The 22847-nt window shown below is 38.5% G+C and overlaps 1 protein-coding gene across 3 annotated transcripts in view; it reads left to right on the top strand.

Moving 5' to 3' along the window:
• The window catches only part of dab1a (DAB adaptor protein 1a), a 394224-nt gene that overhangs the window by 181948 nt on the left and 189429 nt on the right, over positions 1 to 22847 (top strand). For all 3 annotated transcript variants that reach the window (XM_058379226.1, XM_058379225.1, XM_058379227.1), the window contains one exon: positions 19952 to 20003. The gene's annotated coding sequence lies outside the window, so the exon portion shown is untranslated. The remainder of the gene's footprint in view (positions 1 to 19951; positions 20004 to 22847) is intronic.

Below are 22847 nucleotides of genomic sequence, written 5' to 3'. Positions count from 1 at the left end.
TAAACATAAGTTGAAGACAAGGACTGTTATATCGAGGTGTATGTGCAAAGGACAAGCTCAAGTTCATACAGATAACACTCAAGGCTAAAATAAGAGAAAAATATAAAAACATCAGTGAACGAAGGACCAACGTGAGTTAAGCAACAGTGTCATCATATTGAATGATTAAATCATTCATCACATATCATCATATCATGACTACTGATGCTCTACGTCTTTTCTCACTGACATCATGTCAAAAAAAGGCACAAATTAACCTGAATAGTTATTTCACTAATCAAATACCGGCATCTCAAACACCTAAGCAGTGAAATTAAGTTGCTGTATTGTCATTTCAGTCATAGACAGCTGGAAGAGTACACAGTGAAATAAAACAACACTGTTCCAGGAGCACAGTGCTTCATAATCAACTCTATGAGACTACACGTGTGACTGCAAGCATGCATGTGCAAACAGATTACTAACACAGGACAGGAAGGAGATTTAAAGATATTACAGTGTAATAATACATGATGTAAATGTCAACATAGCTCACTAATTATCATGTATCAAGCTGGACTGGATTTTTTTAGAGAAAGCTCTACATATTTGAAGCCACTGAGAAATTTTATGCAAAATTATTTTATAATAATGCTGGAAATGAAAGGAAAAGAGATGGCCTGCTGTATTTTTGTAAGACAGCTCTGTGTAATATTATGTAACATGCAGACAGGCTTCTAATTATGCAAATGAAATGATATCACATCATTACACTTTATTTTAACAGTTTCTGTTTCAGAGACTCCCTCTCTCTCTCTTTCTCTCTCTCTCTCTCTCTCTCTCTTCGGCTGGCCTGTTATCTGAGAACTGTCATTAGGTAAGGCTTTGTTTTGCTAACATTCATTAGCATTCCCGCTGTGGCCCCTTTAGCTCTGCTGCACTGGTTGTGAGGAAACGTACAGCTTACGGTGTAATTAGAGTTAGCATGTTTGCTCAGCGGCTAAGTGCACCGGCAGCTACAGAGATTCAGTGTTTTCTTTATGAGACAAGTTTGCTTAGGTATTAAACACACAGTGTATGAGCAGTGTGTCTGACAACGAAGCAACATGGAGACTTTGGCGAATCACACAGGCTTCAGACCAACAGGTCTTTCAGTTAGATTCAATTAGACTCTCATCTTTGCTTTGTTTGAATTGGTAACACAATCTGATTAAATGTGTTGTTTAGGTGCTGTCAAAGCTACAGTAATGTCTTGAGGCAGACATCTCATGTGTCATCTAAGTCATGGCTGGAAACAGGCTATAGGGTTCGAACATCAGAGCAATGCAGTGCAATCAAAATCAAAATGAAGGACTCAAAACACCATGGAATGAGAAAAACCCTCAAAGGGATACAGCAGTGGATGAACTGATATAAATACACAGAAGTGTAAATGAGGGTTAATAGAAAACATGTCGGTTCGGGAGTCAGAGCCAGCTAACGTCCAGACTGGACTGGATTCTGTCTACGTGATGCCTCCTGGATTGCTGATATGATGTGTAATTTGTAATGAGTCGAAGTCGTAATTACGATTGGGAAAGTCTGGATTCTCCAAGTTTCTGAATTGGGGACATGCCATTAAGAAAACATGTTGGAATCATTGAAAGTGACGTCCGGAGTTGTCGTTAAATTTCTTGAAATCGAATGTTTACCTGTCTCGGAAGCTGATTTGAGTTATTATGTCATTTTCTGAAAGTAGAGTTTAAAAAACCTTGGTGTAATTTTTGTAATTAGTTACGACAACGTACACCTTCATCTTGTCTCGCTCCAGTTAAAGTGGCTCCTGCTTGATTGTAATGAAACCCTGTACTCACACCACCACCCACACCTTTAAGGAAAAGCTTGGACACTGCTGTTTTAGCACATGGCATTGTTACACCAGCGCCAGGGTTTGGAACCACTGGGATGGTGAGTTGATGAGTGACTCTGTGTTTCTTAGTGCATGAATCAAAGGTCACATTGTCCAATTCATATAAACGAGACGTTTAAATCCGAAGTGAGTCATAATGCCAGTCACGATTGCTGAAAAGTTTAAGAGGATCTCCAGCAGCAGTATATTCACGATCGTGGCCTTTAACGACTGATTGGATCGGGGAAATTCTCAGTATTTCAACATAATTTATTGAAGTCAAATGCTGCCAACGACTATTCTCTCTCTCTCTCTCTCTCTCTCTCTCTCACAGACACACACACAAACTCCTAAATAAGTCTTGTGCCAGAGCCAGTATCAGCAAATTAGCAGCTGGGCTTTTTAGTGCTGAATAATGAACAGAGGCATTTATAAAGTTAAACTGTCATCACGGGGGCTATAAAGGTTGCAAATGAGTGTGGTGTGTGTGTGTGTGTTTGTTTATCTGTTTTTGCTGGCCACCGGTAGCATGATGGTAGTTGCCAAAAACAAATGTGAATTGTGGAAAAGGATAGAGATATTGACACAGATTGACTATGGCATAGCATGGCACTTGGGGAGAGAGAGAGTGAGAGATAGAGAGAGAGAGAGAGAGATTACTGGAAAGACCATATTATTTTTAAGCATCTCAATGGGGGTGCTTAAGAACGTTCTCCAGGGAACTCCTTTTCCTCTGTCCTTATATTCATCTCTTCAAGGTGCAGACATGGTTGTAGATACCTAGAATCCTATACACACACACACACACACACACACCCCTGCAGTTAGGTTACAGTAATGAATTGTTCACAGGTGCTGATGATGAGCCCCTGAGCATCACCGTGGAGACGAGATGAGCCAGGCACAGGCCAAGTGGAAATGAACAGATGCACTCTTCCACCCACACACACATACACACACACACACACACACACTCCCCCACTCTCGTAATACACATAGGCAAATAGCCAGGCCTGATGTCCTTAATGGCTCACGCATATGGGGATTTAATTGTCAGGTTGGATGTATGTGGGTGTGTGGAGAAACATGAACAATGATGGAAAGTACAGGAAAAGGGAGATAAGAGGACTAAGACCTTCAGAGGTTCCAGAGTGGGGGAATCACTGACTGTAGTAGCCTTGGCCTGTGTGTGTGTGTGTAGGCTGATTGGTGGTGCTGAGCAAGGCTAAGATTACCCTGCAGCTGTCTGGAAGTGTTGCAATATAAATCTTCCCCATGCTACAAGCCTATATCTGTGCACGTGCCCTCATCATCCTTCTCACACAGTCTCTTCCATAAAATATTTTATTATTTGGCACTTACGCAGCTAATTTGCTTGCCTTTGCGGTGTTGATTTGTCAGGTGATCATTAGTGGCCTCTGACTAAGCAGTAGGGAGTGATGTTGTCACTCTCATCCTGATCTCTTTCACATCTTTGTCATGATTCTTTCCTAACATGCCACTGAAGCAGTCATTACACTCTCTTACTCAATGTGTGCAAAAATACATCACTGTTATTCTGATCCTGTCAGTTTGCATCTCAAGTTCTGTCTGCATAACATAAAGCCTTTTATGTGCATTTCACTATAATGAACTAGCTGGCTAGCATAAACAAAGGCAAGATTTTTTTTGTCCTTGGCACAATAATAAATTGTGTTTTGAATTTCTAATGAGTTTTATTCCAGCAGGCTGTTTATTCCACTTTTATTATAGGTTACAATGTTGCACACGCCCGTGTTCTTTACAGCTAGCTATATAACTATTGAGCGGCGTATAATGAACATGGATATCCATAAAGCACTTTTTGCTCACTTATTCTGCTCGATTTCATTTTAGCTTCTACTCTTATAAAAAAAGTCGAGACCATACTTTATATGAATCTCGATAACTGAGCTAGATACACTATATAGCCAAAAGTTTTGGGACAAACCTCCAAATCATTGAATTCAGGTGTTGTTTTTCAGGGGTTGGACTTGGCCTCTAAGTTCCAGTGAAAGGAACTCTTAATGCTTAAGCATACCAAGACATTTTGAACAATTGCATGCTCCCAGCTTTGTGTGAACAGTTTAGAGATGACCCCTTCCTGTTCCAACATGACTGCACACCAGTGCATAAAGCAAGGTCCATAAAGACATGGATGAGTGAGTTTGGTGTGGAGGAACTTGACTGGCCTGTACAGAGTCCTGACCTCAACCTGATAGAACACCTTTGGGATGAATTAGAGCGGAGACTGCAAGCCAGACCTTCTCGTCCAACATCAGTGCCTGACCTCACAAATGTGCTTCTAGAGGAATGGTCAAAAATGACCTTAAGCACACTCCAGAACGTTGTGGAAAGCCTTCACAGAAGAGTTGAAGCTGTTATAGCTGCAAAGGGTGGGCCAACTCCATATTACATTCATGTGCATGTAAAGGCAGACGTCCCAAAACCTTTGGCAATGTATCGTATTTTTGAGAACAAAAAGGTGTATGATCATGATAATCAAAAAATAACCCACACATGATGTGTTTCAGAGACTCCACTATTACCCATGTATGTAGGTCAGGACTGACAAGGATGGTTGTGTGTAAATCTTTTAAAGAACAACTCAAGATATAATGGTTTGGGACAGATGAAAGGGAATAAATGTTCCTGCAAAGACATCTTGAAACAGTACAAAAGGGTCTGCTGAGACTGAGTTCAAGAGGATCAACTTGACATTAGTTGATTCTCAATAAAGTCTTCTTTTGGCATCAAGACCCTAAGAACGTATTTGTCAGAAGAATTTGCCACAAAACTGCGAGCACAAGTTAAAAAGAAGTGTTCTTATCTTTCTAGTCTTATGCTTGTGACTGTTTTTATATCAGCAAGGCAGGTATCATTGTCCTGTATTTTCCAACATCGCACTCAGTTCTGTTCTCCAGAATTCAACCCTGTGTGTCCCAGTAGAGCCATTCTCCAAACGGTCCAATTTATTCAACCACTCCTACCCACTCCACTTGGCTGATCCCTGAGTCCAAGGCTGCCCACACAGGCACTCCAAATGAGATTATTTCACAATGATAGGCCAGTAACCCTTTTAAAGGCATAGCCTATGGAGTGCATGTACGAACGCTCTAAATTATTCATACTCTAAAACAAGTGTGGCAGAAATACGGAGGCACTGACTGAAACCTGAGCGTCCAGAGACGATCTTTAATCGATAGATTCATTTTGCACGGGTTAATCCGCCATAACATTTCAATAAATTGAAGTTCTCGTTTGATCCGGATTCGCTTGAGGATTCCTCGCAAAGCAGCAGGAGTGTTTTCTTTCTTTTGTACTTGTTCTTTGACATATCTGTAATTATATGCGTTATACAGATTCATTTATTCACTTTAATAAGCAGCAAAACATAAATATACTTAATTAACACCTAAGGTGTTTAGTGCTAATATACTTGATTGTACCTTTTGTAAAGGAAAAAAAATAGATAATATGTCTGGATAAGTCACAGACAGGAAAAAAAATTCAGACGTTAACCTTTTAAAAATCACCTCGGTTTCTGTCTGTCAAATAACCGTCTGCTTCCTGTGGCTAGACGGTGGAACTGGATAAAGACTTTTAAATAGGGGTCGTTCATTTCCTTCAGTCCTGCAAGTGACTGACTTTTGTTTCATCTTTGCTTCCCTTCCTCAACCCTGCTAACAGGGTTTGGATTTGTATAATGGCCTGGATCACACATCATCATGTCTGTTCAGTGTGATGTGTGCTACTTGCCACTGTCATGTTCCGAGAGATAATAAGAAGCACAAAGACCTAGAGATTTTTTGACATATTGAAGGCTCTAAAGATTCGTCCACAGTTGAATGAATGGTATTTGCTCAGGGCCACTCAGGAGTCTGACTTTACAAGCACAAGACAATGGCAATCTTGTTAGGTTATGTTTTATGCAGGCTGAGTTCAAAATGATCTTTATCTTGAAATTCTTAACAATTAGCACCACGCAGTTCGGACAAAATATTTGTGTTAGGTGCCCAGTGCTGTATGGATGACGGATTTTTTTATAGACCAGCCGGGATTTTTCAATTGGATTTTGGACTATTGCTGGAAATAAGCTCCATGACCACAAATGTTCATGATTCTTGCCTGTTTGTTAAGATAATCTTAACAAATGAACACAACTTTTATGAATTGTGAAGATTTTAAATGTTATATATGAACTACATCACAGTTACATGACTTCAACATCAGCACCACTAAGCTTCAAGTCTTTCCTTCTTTATTGAAAAAACAAAATAATCATGTTTTAAGGATCACTGTGCTGTTTTTGTGAATAAATGTCAACAAAAAAATAAATAAAAATGTAATTAGTTAGCTTATGCTAGACAGTTAGTCATGTTCTTAATGAGGAGATGACTATAATTGACATTAGTTTACAAACTAGTTCACGGCGTCTTTATCTTGACATTCGTAACCATTAGCACCACACAGTTTGGACTAAATATTTGCATTAGGTGCTGCATGGATAACAAATAGTTTTTTCCATTGGTTTTTGGATTTTTGCAGGGAATAAGCTCTGTGAGCACAAATGTTCATGATTCTTACTTGTTCATCGACATATTCTTAACAAATAAATGAAGTTTTTAAGAGCTATATACAAACTACATCACAGTCACATGACATCAGCACCACTAAGTCTTCAAGTCTTTCTATATTCATTTAAAAAACCAAAAAAATATGTTCCCTGATAAGGATCACTGTGCTGTTGTTGTGGATGAATATCAACAAAAGAAAATTTGGAGTCGTAATAGCAAGAACACGAGTATAAACACAGTGTGGTTGAAATATGAGTTTTCATGTACAGTATGTTTAACATTCTCAACAACTTCTGCAGCCTATGTTGTAAATAACCGCCTGTATCAAGAGATAGAAAAGCTTAAAAAATCACAATTGAGGTTTTACTGATGAAATATATGTTGTAGAATTGAACATGAAAATATGAGTTTGTGTTAAATACAAACGTTATTTTAGACATTTTTTAACCAAAACCCTTACAAAAAACCCCACTGACGTTGGGACAGTGAAACTGGAAATGTTTAGTCATTTCCTGGTTTTAGGACGACAAACAGGTACGACACACACCTGACACTTCATCTTCATATAAACTCCATATGATTTGGCACCCTTCAGGAAATAAGTAAAAATTTTAGCGATTTTGAGGCCATGCAAGACTTTTTTTCTATTATGTTTGGTGACAGGATCAGGATTAAAGTGTTAATAAACAGCCCAGTTTTTACCACATACTATCAAATCAGACACCTTCCCAAGCCAGCAGATGATGTTTACAGGTAATTAAGTGCTGAGTGAGACTACAGAGCTCTTCTGTAAGTAGTTCTGGATAAGGGCATCTGCTAGATGCCGTAAATGTAAATGTGAACGCAATTAGAAGGGATAATTGGTCGGAGGAGCTCTGTTGTCACAGCATCCATTTCATCTCAGCTAAGTAGCTAACTAGCGTCTCAGTGAATCAGTGAATGCGTCTCAGTGGTGGCTGGCAAACTATAATTTAACAGCTTAGCTTGTTAATTAGCTAACCTAAAGCAAGAGTGTTAATCCGTTAACAAACCTACTCTCTGTAGTGTAGATAAAATCTGCATAAAAATGAGTTAGCTAAGGCTAGAGGGCTAGTTGCATTCTTACTGAGGAGATGTCTATATCTGACATGTTTAGCTAGCCAACTTTCTTCAGTTTACAAACTAGTTTATGGCATCAATCTGGGCAGGACCTTGGCTTTCAGGGTCATGATGTCCTTGATGTTGTAATCATAAAACACTTAGCCACTGATCACTGATGAACATCCAGTCATAAGAGTTTTCTAGGTTTATATCTTTCAATAGTTTTAGTTTTATCAGAATCTGTAATGTGTAATAATATGTAGATTATGTTTTATATGTCAATCTGATTCCTAAATAAAATTCTTGATTCTTGAACAGGTTGCTAGGCGAAGGGGTTTCCAGTTGTGACACAGCTAGTAGTCTTAGGCCTTATGATTACTTAAACATGAGGAGGTATTAACTGACAAGAAATGAAAACAGTAAAGTTCCTGTGGAATATTTGTGGAGTAGATAAGTTTACATTGCTACTTAAGTCCTGTAGTAAGGACATTTTCTTCCATATCTCTACCATGTATCTACCGTGTCCTACCATGTCTCTATAATGTCTCTATCATCTACTATGTCTCTATGATCTACTATGTCTCGTCCATGTCTCCATCATGTACTTCCACATCTCTATCATGATCTATACTCCTCTACCATGTCTCTTACATATTCTATCATATTCCACCAAGTCTCTTCCATATTCTACCATGTCTCTTACATATTCTATCATGTCTCTTCCATGTCTTACCATGTCTCTATCATATTCTACCATGTCTCTTCCATGTCTCTATCATATTCCACCATGTCTCTTCCATTCCTCTACCATGTCCTACAATGTCTCTATCATATTCTACAATTGCTTTTCCATGTCTCTACCATTTCTCTGTTATATTCTATGTTTTTACTGTGTCCTATCATGTCTCTTCCATATTCTACCATGTCTTTTTCATGTTCCACCATGTCTCTAACATATTCTACCATGTCCTATTATATTCTTCCCTGCACCCTTGGTATAGACAGTACCAGCTGTCACACAGTTAAATTCTCACAATCTTTTTTCCTTAATGTATACACTTACCGCCTACAAATAATAGTTTAAGTAAAGAACAACACCCACTTCCTGTAGTGTCTAACATGGTTACAGAAACTTTTAGAAAGGATTATGCTGAAAGAGCAGGCTGACCTGGCAAGATGTAACCAGGCTTGAGGATAAAATATCCCAGAATTCATGAGGACATTAACCTTTACAAGACTCCCTGGACCACCTGTGTCAAACCAGCATCAGCGATCAATTCACTTCTACAAATATGCCCAAAGTGTTCATGGACAAAAAGTCTGGTTCTATTTCTAGCTGCTTTTGATGATGCATTTTGTGGTCAGTTCTTGTGTAGATTTTTTCCTAATAAAATTTCATTTGTGTATTGTGTATTCATATTCAATATAATTTATATAAAAACGTTTCTAGTTATGTTTGTGATAGGAAAAGGAAGTAGTATTCATTTGTTTGAGTAGAGAATTTGGATCATTGTGTAGTTTTTTCCTACAATTACTGATTATTGGTATTTTGCCAGTAATTATGGAGCTGCATAATATGCACAAATATGACTCGTTACACAAATTGTATAATCAGTAGGTTAATATGAGTAACTACATGCACATTCTATGCATTTCTTTTTCCACTGGTAGTATTTTTCTCTCTCCTGCACATGATTTAGCCTTTATTTTTGAGCATTTGGCCGGATATGATGTTCAGTCAGGTGGATACCTTTTACAAAATAGGAATATTGGCAAAGTCCCAGCTCAGTTAGCTCAGAAGTTAATGTTTATGGATACTAGTGGGCATTGTTGGTGATGATGGTGGTCTTGGTGGTGGTAGAGGAAATGGAGGTAGTGGAGGTGGAGGTGGTAGTAGCCATGCTGGTGATGATGGTGTTTGGGTTTAAGCAAAATATCTGCCCAATCTTGAGTTTGTGTGCTGACCGCCTGCCTGCTTTGTTTGTAAATAAGCATTGTTGAAAATTAGCAAGGGCAGATGCGTGCCATTGCGGTCTCCTTTTCATTGTGCAGTGAGGAAAAGTGTGGTACTCACATAACCATAACAGAAAGGCCAGAGAGATTCGGGAAAATTAATGCCGGAGAAGAATAATGCTCAAAGCCCTGGTGAAAAGCGGGAGGGAGAACGAAGTTATTAGATAAAAGCAGGAAAAGGAGGACACAGAGATCAAAAGCGTGAAGTGCATAAACAAATGCTATAATCAGCAGCATGGGTAGGGGAGGAGAGATAGAGAGAAAGAGAGAGAAGGGGGAGAAAGAGAGAGAGTTTTCCTTGTAATGTGTGTGGGGGTAATGTTGAGTCTAGCAGTAGCATCGGGACAAGAGCTATGGTGAGATGGTGAGGTTGTCAGGGTGTTGGGCGGCATGTCGCCAGCAGCAGTAAAGCATGCCAGCAGAGCTCATGAATCGCAGCCATGCCTGTCTCTCTTTATATTAATCCAGCGAGAAATGGAGCTCTGTTTCTTCTCTGGGATGCAGGAACATTATTGAATGCGTTCTTCAATATATTACTGCTTTTGCCTTATTTCTACCTCTGTCTGTCTGTCATCAATAAGTCTGGATTCACTCTGTCCACTGATTTATGCTTCTTTTTTTTTCCCCTTCCTTCCTATCATCCTGCTCTTCCCAGAAACCCATCAAGAAAAGTCTAAACTATAAAAAGTCCATGCCAAGGCTAGGTGACACAACTCACAGCTATTTCTTGTCAGACTTCTACAGTGGCATTTCGCCTAAGTTCTATTTTGTGAAGGTATGTGGCCAAACACTTTCATAGAAAGAGGTCATGTGACTGACATTTCCAGACTTTTTCCTCATAGTCTGTTAGCAAAATGGCAAAAATCTTGTATGCTCAACACTAACTGCTTCAAACAAAACTCTGAGATTCTTTAAACAATTTTCAGCAAACAGCAAACAATGCAGACAGAGGTGCAGCTCACACTGAAACCTTCAAGACTCTGAAGATTGTGGCCAGAAAAGTGTAAAGCATGTGTTCAAGACATAAGTGGTCCATTGGTAGGACATCTTATACTGAGACTGTAAATGTGTCATTTATGACAACCACTGGTACCTGCACTGCTACCAGAGCATTAGCCCAAGTCATTGCTATCATTGCTAACTGTGAATGAATTAGAAAACTCACTTAATTGGGTGAAAAGCTTGTTGGACAACCAACACAAACACCAAATCCATAGTGAATCCACTGTGTGTTGCACAGAAGCATCCAGAACTTATATTCACATTCAGTGGTCACTTTAATAGAAACACCTGCTCATTCATGCAGTTATCTAATCAGCCAGCCATGTGGCAGCAGCACAAAACTTAAAATCCTGCAGACACAATCCTGCAGGCGTGCTTCAGTTAGTATTCACATCCAACATTAGAATGGAGAAAAAAGTGATCTTTTACTTTAATTGCTTAAATGTTGGTACCAGGATGGGTGGTTTGCATATTTCAGAAACTGCTGATGGCAAAAAAAAAAACAAAAAAACAATGTGCTGTGAGACTGAAAGACCTTCAGAGGAGAATGAGCAGACTGGTCTGAGCTGACAGGAAGTCTATAGTAACTCAAATAATCACTCTTTACAACCGTGGTGAGCAGAGAAGCATCTCAGAACACACAACACATTAAACATTGAGGTGTATAAGCTACAACAGCAGAAGAAGGCTATAACTGGACCAGAAGAGTTTGTGTAGACTAAACATTCTACAGTTTAGGTGAGTGTCCATGATGACCTCAAATCCTTGTTTTTGGCTGACTGAAATTCGAACTTGATATGATCTTTGGCTGTTCTATCTCATCCACTTAAAGGTTCAATGTTTTGTGCATTCTGAGATGCTTTCCTGCTCACCACATTTGTAAAGAGTGATTATTTGTGTTACTATAACCTTCCTGTCAGCTCAGACCAATCTGGTCATTCTCCTCTGACCTCTGAATATCAGCAAGGCTTTTCCACTCAAAGTCAAAAGTCAAAGAAGCTTTATTGTCTCTTCAACCATATATAGCTGATGCAGTACACAGTGAAATGAAACAACGTTCCTCCTAGACCAGAGGTGCTACACATAACAAAGACAAAGTACAGTGTCGCACACAAACATAGAGCTAAACATAGAGATTAAGCTAAACTATACTTAAGGTGCAATCTTTAGTAAAACTAGACATACAACAGAAGTGCACAGGATGACAAGACAAGACAGTGCAGACAAACAACAGAACCTTCACTCACTCAATGTTTTACCCGTCTGTGTGAACTTTAGAGACGGTTGTGTCCTAGGAGGTCAGCAGTTACTGAAATACTCAAAACAGCCCTCCTGGTACCAAGAACTGTGCTACGGTTAAAGTCACAGAGATTTATCCTGATTTTTGATATGAAGCTTAGCTGAAGATCAGGATGAATTTACAGTATGCATCGCTTTGCTACCACATGATAATGCCTGATTTAGATACCTACATGAATGTGGATAGTGAGTGCATGTGATCGTATCTATAACCAGTATCACTGTCAAATATTACTCATTAAATATTTAATCTTTTAATGTGGACATATTTTTGAATATGAGTAGGCAGTGGAGTGTGGCTGCTTACATCTGAATAAAAATATAGCCCATTGCAGCAAAATAGAATAATGTACACATCAAAAAGATCAGCTCAAGGATAGGTTTATTTCAATCTCAGTTATTTCTGGCTGTGAATGAGCCACTGTGCCACTCGACTTTCCAACCCTTCACAATCACACACACACACACACACACACACACACCAAAAAAAAAATGCTGTTTGCTGTACAGACTTGACTGACAGCTTTAATGTACCTGTGATTAATTAATGCATAGTCACTGTCAGAAAGTGCAGTACATATGGAATTACTAATACATTACTAATACATAAGTCATGAATAATAATTAGTTATTATGCACGATGCATGAGTAATGTATTAGTTATGCCTAATGAGTTTGTTGTCTTTGTTAAGAGCTTAATCATCAGTTCAGGTCCAGGTTCTTGGGTAAGTTTGCCGTCTTTGTGTTTTGCCAAATTTGTAACTCATCTTGCACATTAACAATGCAAACAAAGCTGAACTTCTTTCCCTTTTTCTATCCAATTAATAAAGAAATTAAATAGATAGACTCTGTTGCTTCATCATTTATCATTTTCAGCACCGAATCTTTTCCAAACACTTTAATATAGGACCTCTTTATCCCCTTAACAAACTCCCACCCTCACACACACACACACACACTCACACATACGCAGATTTTTACAATTCATTGCACCTATTAAACAAAGCTTGCTCGTGGAGTGATTGAATTAAGGATAAAAACAGGAAATGAACGCCTGTGAGTGTTGTACTCCTCAGCAGGCAGTAAACACGGTAATTTATCATCGAGGCTAAATGGAGAACTGGGTGTCTTGTTTTATGAGTCCTGTAGGTGTGCGTTTTATTTCGGCGAGTTGACTGCATCTGGAAAGATTGCATTAAAATTCCGCCTGGATTCCCCCACGCCATGCGTCACCGCTCTCCTGCCTGTCTTTTAAGCTAATTAAATGCAATTATTTCAATTAGATATTGAGGAAGGAGACAAATAATCATTACTCTGTAATCAGCTTGTGCTGTAACAATTCGGAAGCTGGCTCATACTATTGGGGATAATAAAAATTTTATGAAGATGATTTCTCCCAGTCTCTCTCTCTCTCTCTCTCTCTCTCTCTTTTTGTTTTTTACTCCTCCCTCTGCCATTTTCCTTTCCTCCCCCTTCTCAGTAGTTCTTGTCCTTTCCTTTTGTTACTTTTCTCTTCCTTTTTTCTGATTTTTTTTTTTTTTTCCTATTCCAACTTCAAAATTATCCTGCCTCATTTCCTTTTTTAAAAAATTCTTTTTTCTCTTTTGTGGTGATTTTTTTTTTTACTTGTTTCCTTTTTAATGTTTATCATTCCTTTTTGCCTTCTCTCTTATTCTTCTCATGCTTTCTTTCTTTCTATTTCTCTTATGCTTTCTTTCTTTCTTTCTTTCTTTCTTTCTTTCTTTCTTTCTTTCTTTCTTTCTTTCTTTCTTTCTTTCCATTTCTTCATTTCTATTTCTCTAATGCTTTATCCCCCTTTCTTTCTTTCTTTCTTTCTTTCTTTCTTTCTTTCTTTCTTTCTTTCTTTCTTTCTTTCTTTCTTTCTCCCAATTCAGTGCAGTTAAATGTTATTTGTACGGCACTTTTAACAAGAGACATTGTCTCAAAGCAGCTTTACAGAATGTTAGAAATTTAGAACAAAAAGTTGGAGATTGATATTACACTAATTAGGGCCCGAGCACCGAAGGAGCAAGGCCACAACTTGGTACACACTTAGATCTCATTGAACTGAACAACTTTCACACTGCATGTCATTAAGTCTAATCCACAGGAAGTGAGTTATTTTGAGTTGTTTGCAAAACGCACCCAATGGAATTTGAAATACTCCTCCTAGGGAATTGATACAACCGCCACCAAACCCAGGCTAAAATGATCTCAAGACATTGATACAACCGCCACCAAACCCAGGCTAAAATGATCTCAAGACATTGATACAACCGCCACCAAACCCAGGCTAAAATGATCTCAGGACATTGATACAACCGCCACCAAACCCAGGCTAAAATGATCTCAAGACATTGATACAACCGCCACCAAACCCAGGCTAAAATGATCTCAAGACATTGATACAACCGCCACCAAACCCAGGCTAAAATGATCTCAAGACATTGATACAACCGCCACCAAACCCAGGCTAAAATGATCTCAGGACATTGATACAACCGCCACCAAACCCAGGCTAAAATGATCTCAAGACATTGATACAACCGCCACCAAACCCAGGCTAATATGATCTCAAGACATTGATAATGCAGAATCGATGAGGGATTGTTGATATCTCAAACGGTTCAGCCGTGAGAAGCCCTTAAACTTATGGCGAATAAAACGAAACAGGAAGTGGCTAATAACTTCTGTGTACATTAAGTGATCTACATGAAACCTTAGGATTATGTTAAGCACTGAAATCTGATCACACTGATATGACAACTGTGAGTCTCGGTCATAGCGCCACCAACTGGCAGCAGGAAGTGTGTCACGTTTTGAAATCTCTAATATTTTCTCCCTTACTTTCACCTGATTTGGTTCAAAATCTGTCAGAATAATGACAAGACATGGCTGATATGAAACTCTGAAGGAATTTTTGATACCTTGAATCGTGTTACTATGGCGACGATTTACATGAGAACATAATAGAAGAAAATGAATCTTCTCATATCTTACGAGTGGAAAGGCCTAATGTTCCAAAATATTTCCCATAGAGATTGTACATGGGTATGAGAAAGGCCAGTGTGGCTGGTCCCCGGGTGTGGCACAGGGCTGTCACAGCGCCCCCTGGAACTTTGTCAGAAATATAGCTGCACAGCTCATCTTCCCTTGTACGTATATGCATGAGAGCCGGTATGCATTTAGATCTCATTAAGCTAAATGACATTCATCCACCTGTCATGGGATCTGCTTAACAGGAAGTCAGTTATTTTGGGATGTTTGAAAAACGTACCCAATTGATTTTGATATACTCCTCCTAGGGGATTGTATGATTTTGACCAAACAGGGTCCAATATGATCTGAAGACATTGAGGATCTAAAGTTGATGAGGGATTTTTGATATCTCAAACGGTTCAGCCGTGAGGAGCCCTTAAACTTATGACGAATAAAAGGAAACAGGAAGTGGCTAATAACTTCGGTGTATATTGTGTGATGTACATCAAACCTCAAATTTATGTTAAGAGTAGAAAGCTGATCACATGGACATGACGACTGTGAGTGTCACTCATAGCGCCACCAACTGGCATCAGGAAGTGTGTCACTTTTAGGAATCTCTAATGTTTTCCCTTACTTTCACCTGATTTGGTTGAGAATCAGTCAGAATAATGTCAGGACATGGCTGATGTGAAACTGTGAGGGAATATGTGATATTTTGAATGATGTTGCTATTGTGAGGACATAATAGAAAAAAATTAATGTTCTTATATCTTAACCGTGGAAAGTCCTAATGTTTCAAAAACTTTTTACATAGAAAGAACAACTGGTTATGAGTAATTCTGCTTAGTTTCATGATTTTGTGATGCTCTAACGGCTCACAACAAATTTTTACATTTATCAGTCCATTGACTGGACATGGTTTTGGCCTGACTCCTGCAGTACTAGACGATGTCCACTAGAGGCTCGTTCCACTTTATTTTTTTATTTTTTTTAAATATGGCTTCATGTTCACAATTTATATATACAGAGTCAGCCAAAAAATGTATATACACTTCAAGAAAAGAAAAAGTAGACATTTTTTCCTGGGTGAATCTCTCTCTCTATATATAAACTGATATAGAAATATAGTTTAGAGGGAGAGTCATTGTCCCTTTTGACATCACTGGACATTGCTATGATCTGTTTCATTACACCCAAACTGTCACTTTAGCCCTTATATAGTTAAGACGGAGAGTTAGTTTTCTTGTTGCCATCAGTGGACATTGCTGTGATCACTTTCAGTACACCCAAATTGTCACTCTTGTCCTTTTGGTATTTCCCCTTTTAATGCATGTACCCACTGTGCTCACTGTGTCTGGTGCGCCTGGGCGGCGATGGCACCGTGAAGTGATGGCCCATAGTGTGAGGGCCCGTCATTGCTGCTTGCAGCTCTATTATTGTATTTGTATTTATCCCCAGTGAGTAAACCTGAGGCGACTGTGGCAAGGAAAAAGTCCCTTAGATGGTATGAGGATGAAACCTATAGAGGAACCAGACTCAAAGGGGAACCACATCCTCATGTGGGAGACACCGGAGAGTGTGATTATAAATCATTATAAACATAGGAGAGTGTGAATTACCATAAACACCGGCCTTCTTTCCTGCTTTCTCCCAGTCTTTCTCTCATCCTCACTTCTCTCTTTTTCATAGCTTTCTCCTGTTAGCTTTTAAGCTTGGCCTGCAGCTGCTGTTAAAGCAATGTGTACATTTTTCCAAGCATTTTTTTCCATGCAAAATAATCCATTAATAGAGTAAAACTCACGTGTTCAGCCTGGTCACATGACCGAGTCTTTCATTTCTTTGTCCATGTCCAATGCAGTGCAAGGATTGTTGTTGTGTATATGTGTGTATGTGTGTGTATGTGTGTGTGTTGGAGGGGAGGCACTGTCAATTTTGAGGCAGGTCATAATGAGTGAAGGCGAGAAGACACAGAGGGCAAATTGAGAGTGCTGAGGAGGTTGCCAGCTCGATCTAAATGTGTGTGTACCCGAGAATGTTCCCTGTCAGCAGGGGTCTGATGTGTGTCTGCTCATGTGTGGAGCACTCATCATGGGCAATTAAGACTGAGCAGGGGGGCCCAAACCTTTATCCAAGTGTCCTTGAAGAAGGGAAAGAGAAAGCGAGAGAGAGACAAAAGCCAGCAATATCAGACTTAAAGCTTTCATTGAGACGTTGAGATCATTACCAATAAGAGTTTGAACAATGCATCTCTTCAGAAACGGCACAGCGGCGGTGTCATAACCCCTGACCTAATGGCATGAGGACAGCATATCCCTCTCCAGTGTCTTTATTGTTCTTCTCCTAGTGCTTAAATAGATTTCTCCCAGCAGGCTGATAACCACCATTCATTATTCACACTTCAGACAGTCATTAAAAGTCAATCTAGAAAACCGCAGATGATGGCAACAGGAGCAGGCAGTCTGATAGCAGTCTTTGATATCATCTCATCATTTGCCCCAAATCGATATTTCTGTTGCAGATCAGCTTTTCTAAGGATAAAGATCTTCCTGATTTTCTGTGCTTTGTACTCGATTATTTATGTTCTGCCAGAACGGGAACGAATCTTCTTTTATTATATCTTATATTTAATATTTAATCAGCATGTGTGCGCTGCTGTCACAGTGATGTGAACTACGGCTGTTACTCTACTCTTCTATACACAAATGAACACGTGGTGACCTTTTACCTGAGTCGCTTAATGGTTAATGTATTATGATAAGTAATGTTTCTCCTTCCTGCTGTGTCTGGGGTCTGCTGTGGAAACGTGCCAGAGAATAAGAGAGGAAAGGGGGAACTGGAATAAACTACTTTTGAAGGAATGGAAGGAATGAAGGAAGGAAAGAATGTAAGGAAGGAAAGAATGGAAGAAAAGGAATGGAAGGAAGGAATAGAATGGAAGGGAAGAATTAAAAGAATAGAAGGATGGAAAGAATGTAAGGGAGGGAGGGAGGGAGGGAGGGAAGAAGGAATGGAAGGTTGGAAAGAATGGCAGGAAAGGATGGAAGGAATGGAAGGAAGGAAGGAAGGAAGGAATGGCAGGAAAGGGTGGAAAGGAAAGAATGGAAAGAAGGAAGGAAGGAAGGAATGGAAGGAAGTAAGAAAAGAATGCAAGGAAGGAAGGAATATAATGTAAGGGAAGAATTAAAAGAATGGAAGGGAGGGAGGGAGGGAGGGAGGAAGGAATGGAAGGTTGGAAAGAATGGTAGGAAAGGATGGAAGGAAGGAAAGAATGTAAAGAATGGAAGGATGGAAAGAATGTAAGGGAGGGAGGGAGGGAGGGAGGAAGGAATGGAAGGTTGGAAAGAATGGCAGGAAAGGATGGAAGGAAGGAAAGAATGGAAAGAATGGAAGGGAGGAAGGAAGGAAGGAAGGAAGGAAGGAAGGAAGGAAGGAAGGAATGTAAATGATGGAAGGATGAAGGAAGAAAAGAATGGAAGGAAGGAAAGAATGGAAGAAAAGGAATGGAAGGAAGGAAGGAATAGAATGTAAGGGAAGAATTTAAAGAATGGAAGGATGGAAAGAATGTAAGGGAGGGAGGGAGGAAGGAATGGAAGGTTGGAAAGAATGGCAGGAAAGGATGAAAAGGAAAGAATGGAAGGAAGGAAAGAATGTAAAGAATGGAAGGATGTAAAGAAGGAAGGAAGGAAGGAAGGAAGGAAGGAATGGATAGAAGGAAAGAATGGAAGAAATGGATGGAAGGAAGGAAAGAATGTAAAGAATAGAAGGAAGGAATTGAATGATGAAAAGAACGGAATGAAGGAAGGAACGGAGGAATGAAAGGAGGAAGGAAGGAAGAGACACTTCATAAATCTGATTCATTGCTAGAATAATATTATTCTTCCTAAAGAACTTCCTACTTTTATTTATTTTAATGTCCTGAATGTATTTCTGTTACTCAGCCCTCTGTGTTCCTGCTCTTTCTGTTTACTCGTTACTGTTAAAGACTAATTACAGCAAGAACCGTTTTGCTTCTGTCTTCTGTGTCCCAATTATTCTTTCTATTTCTCTTTCCCACCTCTCTGTCTACCATTTTATCATTCTTCCTCCCCTTCTCTACAGTCCTTTTCCTTTCTTTTCATTACTTTTCTGTTCCTTTCCTCTATTTGCACTGCTTTCCAACTTCCAAATAATTTTGATCTTCATGGCTCATTTACTTTTTTCTTCTCTTTTTTGGTTCTTTTCCATGCACTGTTAATTTTCCTTTCATTCCTTTGCTTCTGATCTTTTAAAGGATCTACTTTCTGCCTTCTATTTGGTCTTTCTTTCTTTCTTTCTTTCTTTCTTTCTTTCTTTCTTTCTTTCTTCCTTCCTCCCTCCATTCCTAATTTGTTTTTATTTCTGATATTTTTTGTCTGTTTCTTTCTTCTCATTCTCTTTCTTAGTTCCTCACCTATGTTTTTTTTTTACTTTTTTCTTTCTTTTTTCCTTCTCCTGTTTGCCTCATAGACTTCTTTGCCTCCCTTTCTTTTTTCCTAAATTGTTTAGTTTTCTTTTCATGCTTTATGACTTTCTTTATGTGTCTTTTTATTTCTTCCTACCTACCTACTTACCTACCTTGCCTTCTTTCTTTCTTTCTTTCTTTCTTTCTTTCTTTCTTTCTTTCTTTCTTTCTTTCTTTCATAACAAAGCCTATTTGTCATCTGTCACCATCTTTTCTTTTCTTTTTTTTTTACATAACCTCTGCTTTTCATCTGTGAAGAAGGGAGAGGTGTTCAGACTGCAGAATGGAGGTCAGAGCTTGGTTTGGAACAGGGCCAGTAGTCAGATTAGGTCCTGACACAGTCGCCTCAGTGACCATGTGGAATCATGGCTCAGGAAATAAGGGGACGTCCACATCTGCCGCTTTGCCTCTAAGGACTCTCCGATCCGTTCCTCTTTATCATCCATCTAACCTGACAACATACCCCACACCCCAACCACTACCTGCCTAACCACCCCCGCCCCCACCCCTACCCTCCTTACTCTAATGATCTCACTGTAGCAGTAGGGGACTTGAGCAGTTCTTTCTCAATAAATGTGATAATGTGTGTTCTGGCAGACGATTTTTTAACAAGCATCTGTCTCTATCTTTCAGGTGTTTTCTCCACCAGAGCCTTATTATGGAAAGCAGATGTGGAGAACCTGTGGTGAGTCTTCTAGTCTTCTAGAAAACCAGTGTGATCCCATTAACTGTGCCTTTACATCATCTAAAAGATACAATCTACAAAGGCTGGAAATAGAGCCACATGTGCTGAATACTGAAGCTTCAGTTTACACGCATTTCAGTGGATAATATCTTCTGCGCGACTCATAAATGCCATGATTTATCTTCCTATTTGCTGTTTGCTGGATTGGATGAATCTGGACGACCCTTTGTGTTGATATAACTCGCTGGGGTAATAAAATGTTTGCCAATGTGTTTATATAATTCATCACTTTTGCTGAAATTTAGAAACATCTGCTATCTTTAGAAATATCAGCCACCTCACTGCAGTAGCATCCCGTTTACTCATTTAATGCTAACCTGTAACTGTGAGTCACAGTGCGCTGAATCTGCTCGTTCATTTCCTTTAATTCCTTGAAAAATAATTCCTTATAAAATGCAAAATAACTGTTTTACACATCGATATAATACTTAACATTATTATAAAATTTCTTTTTGGTTATATAGAACTGATTAAAGACAATATTTTGTGTTTCTTTCTGTCTTCCCTTTTTCTTTTTTCCTCACCTTCCTTCTATGATACCTCCTTTTTTTCTTCTATTTTATTCACTGTTCATTCTTTCTTTCTTTCTTTCTTTCTTTCTTTCTTTCTTTCTTTCTTTCTTTCTTTCATTTTTTCTTTCTTCTACTTACCTTCTTTCTTTCTTCCATGTTGTTAACTTTTTTCTTTCTTTCTGTCTTTTTCTTTCTTTCTTTCTTTCTTTCTTTCTTTCTTTCTTTCTTTCTTTCTTTCTTTCTTTCTTTCTTTCTTTCTTTAATTGATTAGTACTTTTAGTTTTTTACTTACTTCTTTTTTTTTCATTTTTCTTCACCTTCCTTCTATGATACTTATTTGTTGTTCACCTTTCTTTCTTTCTTTCTTTCTTTCTTTCTTTCTTTCTTTCTTTCTTTCTTTCTTTCTTTCCTTCCCTTTTTCTTTCTTCTACTTTCTTTTACTCTCCTTCTACTTACCTTCATTTTTCCCTCTTTTATTGTTCTACCCATTCTAAACGTGTCTGTAGTAATCAGTAGGACATTCCCAGAAGAACTCCTGTGATAAATGTACACAGCATTAGTGGAAAGAGAGAAAACCCTTAAACAGTTAAATATCTGCCCAGTTTGATGTGTAACAGATTAATGTAAGAGTTAAAGTTAAAGTGTGTGTAGGTCAGATGTCGTATCAAGTCTGGAGTATGAAAAGAAACCCAGAGCGGCTGGTAAACTATAACCTTCATGCTGAACAGCTCTGACTAGGAATGACTCAGGAAAATATTTCAGAACTTGGGAAACACATCAGACACGTAACATTTTTCTGAGTGAGCTTTTAAAAAGTGAGTCTGATTCCCTGATCACGCAGATGAATTAAATCAAAGCACCCCGGAGGAAATATCAAGGAACTTACACAAAGAACTGAAGTAACACCAGATCTCTTAAAAATGCTTTACATCTTCTTGCCTTCCAGACATGAATGCAGATGTTTGGTAAATGAAGATAGCAATATTATTACATAAATATATAAATACAGTAAACACACTTTTAGTTTTTTACTTACTTCCTTTTTTCATTTTTCCTAACCTTCCTTCTATGATACTTATTTGTTGTTCGCCTTCCTTTCTTTCTTTCTTTCTTTCTTTCTTTCTTTCTTTCTTTCTTTCTTTCTTTCTTTCTTTCTTTCTTTCTTTCTTTAATTGATAAGTACTTTTAGATTTTTGCTTCCTTTTTTTATTCTTCCTAACCTTCCTTCTATGAAACTTGCCTTCTTTTTTCTTCTTTGTTGTTCGCATTTCTTTCTTTCAAAATCAAAGAGCTTTTTTCCCCATTGTCCCATCACCTTTGCACATCTGGATCTTGATAATTTAATTTAATTTAATTTAATTTAATTTAATTTAATTTAATTTAATTTAATTTAATTTAATTTAATTTAATTTAATTTAATTTTATTTTATTTTATTTTATTTGACCATTTTTCTTGGGAAAATCATTCAAGATCTGTCAGATTTTTTGAAGACCTTGTGGCAAACAGCAGAGTTTAATTCTTGCTGCAGATTCTCAATCAGACTCACGTCTGGGTTTTAAGCATCGCTATCGAGTCTCTTGCATACTGGAACAGGTTCTCTTCTAGGATTGACCTGGTGGTATTTAACTACATCCATCTTGCCCTCTATCCTACAAGTTCCCTGCTGATAAAAGGCATCATCATTATCAGTCAAACCTTGTGGAATTATCCTAGTAACCAGCAGACTAGATTTCGGAATTGAGCCAATCAGGGTGAAGATCACATCAAGGTCAAAGTGGTCTTTTGTCAGCAGCTTGCTTTCTTTTTGTAGTGATTTTAAGGTCATTTATGACATATGTGAGGCAGATTACTTGCTGGAAGAAGCATGCTACATTTTGTTTAGTAATGGATTCAGGGGTGCTCCATGGAATAGGATAACCCTGATTATTACTTTTTCAGAACGTTGTCCTAGATTTGTTTTGATAGTACCATGGTTGTCATGTTGCTGCTTGATTAAAGATGTAGTCTAACAAATAAACTGGGGCTTGAGATCGTCTGACATTTTAATTGCTCACAGGTGGACCCCATTAAAGTAATTATGTGAGGCTTAATAGTAATTGGAGGCCACTTTATTCTGGTTAGACCTTGTTTAAGGGTAGCAAAGCAATGGGGGGGGGTATACTTTTGCAAAAACAAACAATTTAGGATAAAGAATCTCAATTGCATCAGCACTGACAGGTAAAGTGAACACCACTGATGATCTCCTCATCATGGCACCTGTTAGTGGGTGGG

The sequence above is a fragment of the Hemibagrus wyckioides genome, linkage group LG25, assembly GCF_019097595.1.
Source record: "Hemibagrus wyckioides isolate EC202008001 linkage group LG25, SWU_Hwy_1.0, whole genome shotgun sequence".
In the NCBI taxonomy this organism is placed as follows: Eukaryota; Metazoa; Chordata; class Actinopteri; order Siluriformes; family Bagridae; genus Hemibagrus; species Hemibagrus wyckioides.
Note: the sequence above shows the minus strand (reverse complement) of the source record. Positions and strands in the feature narration are given on the sequence as shown.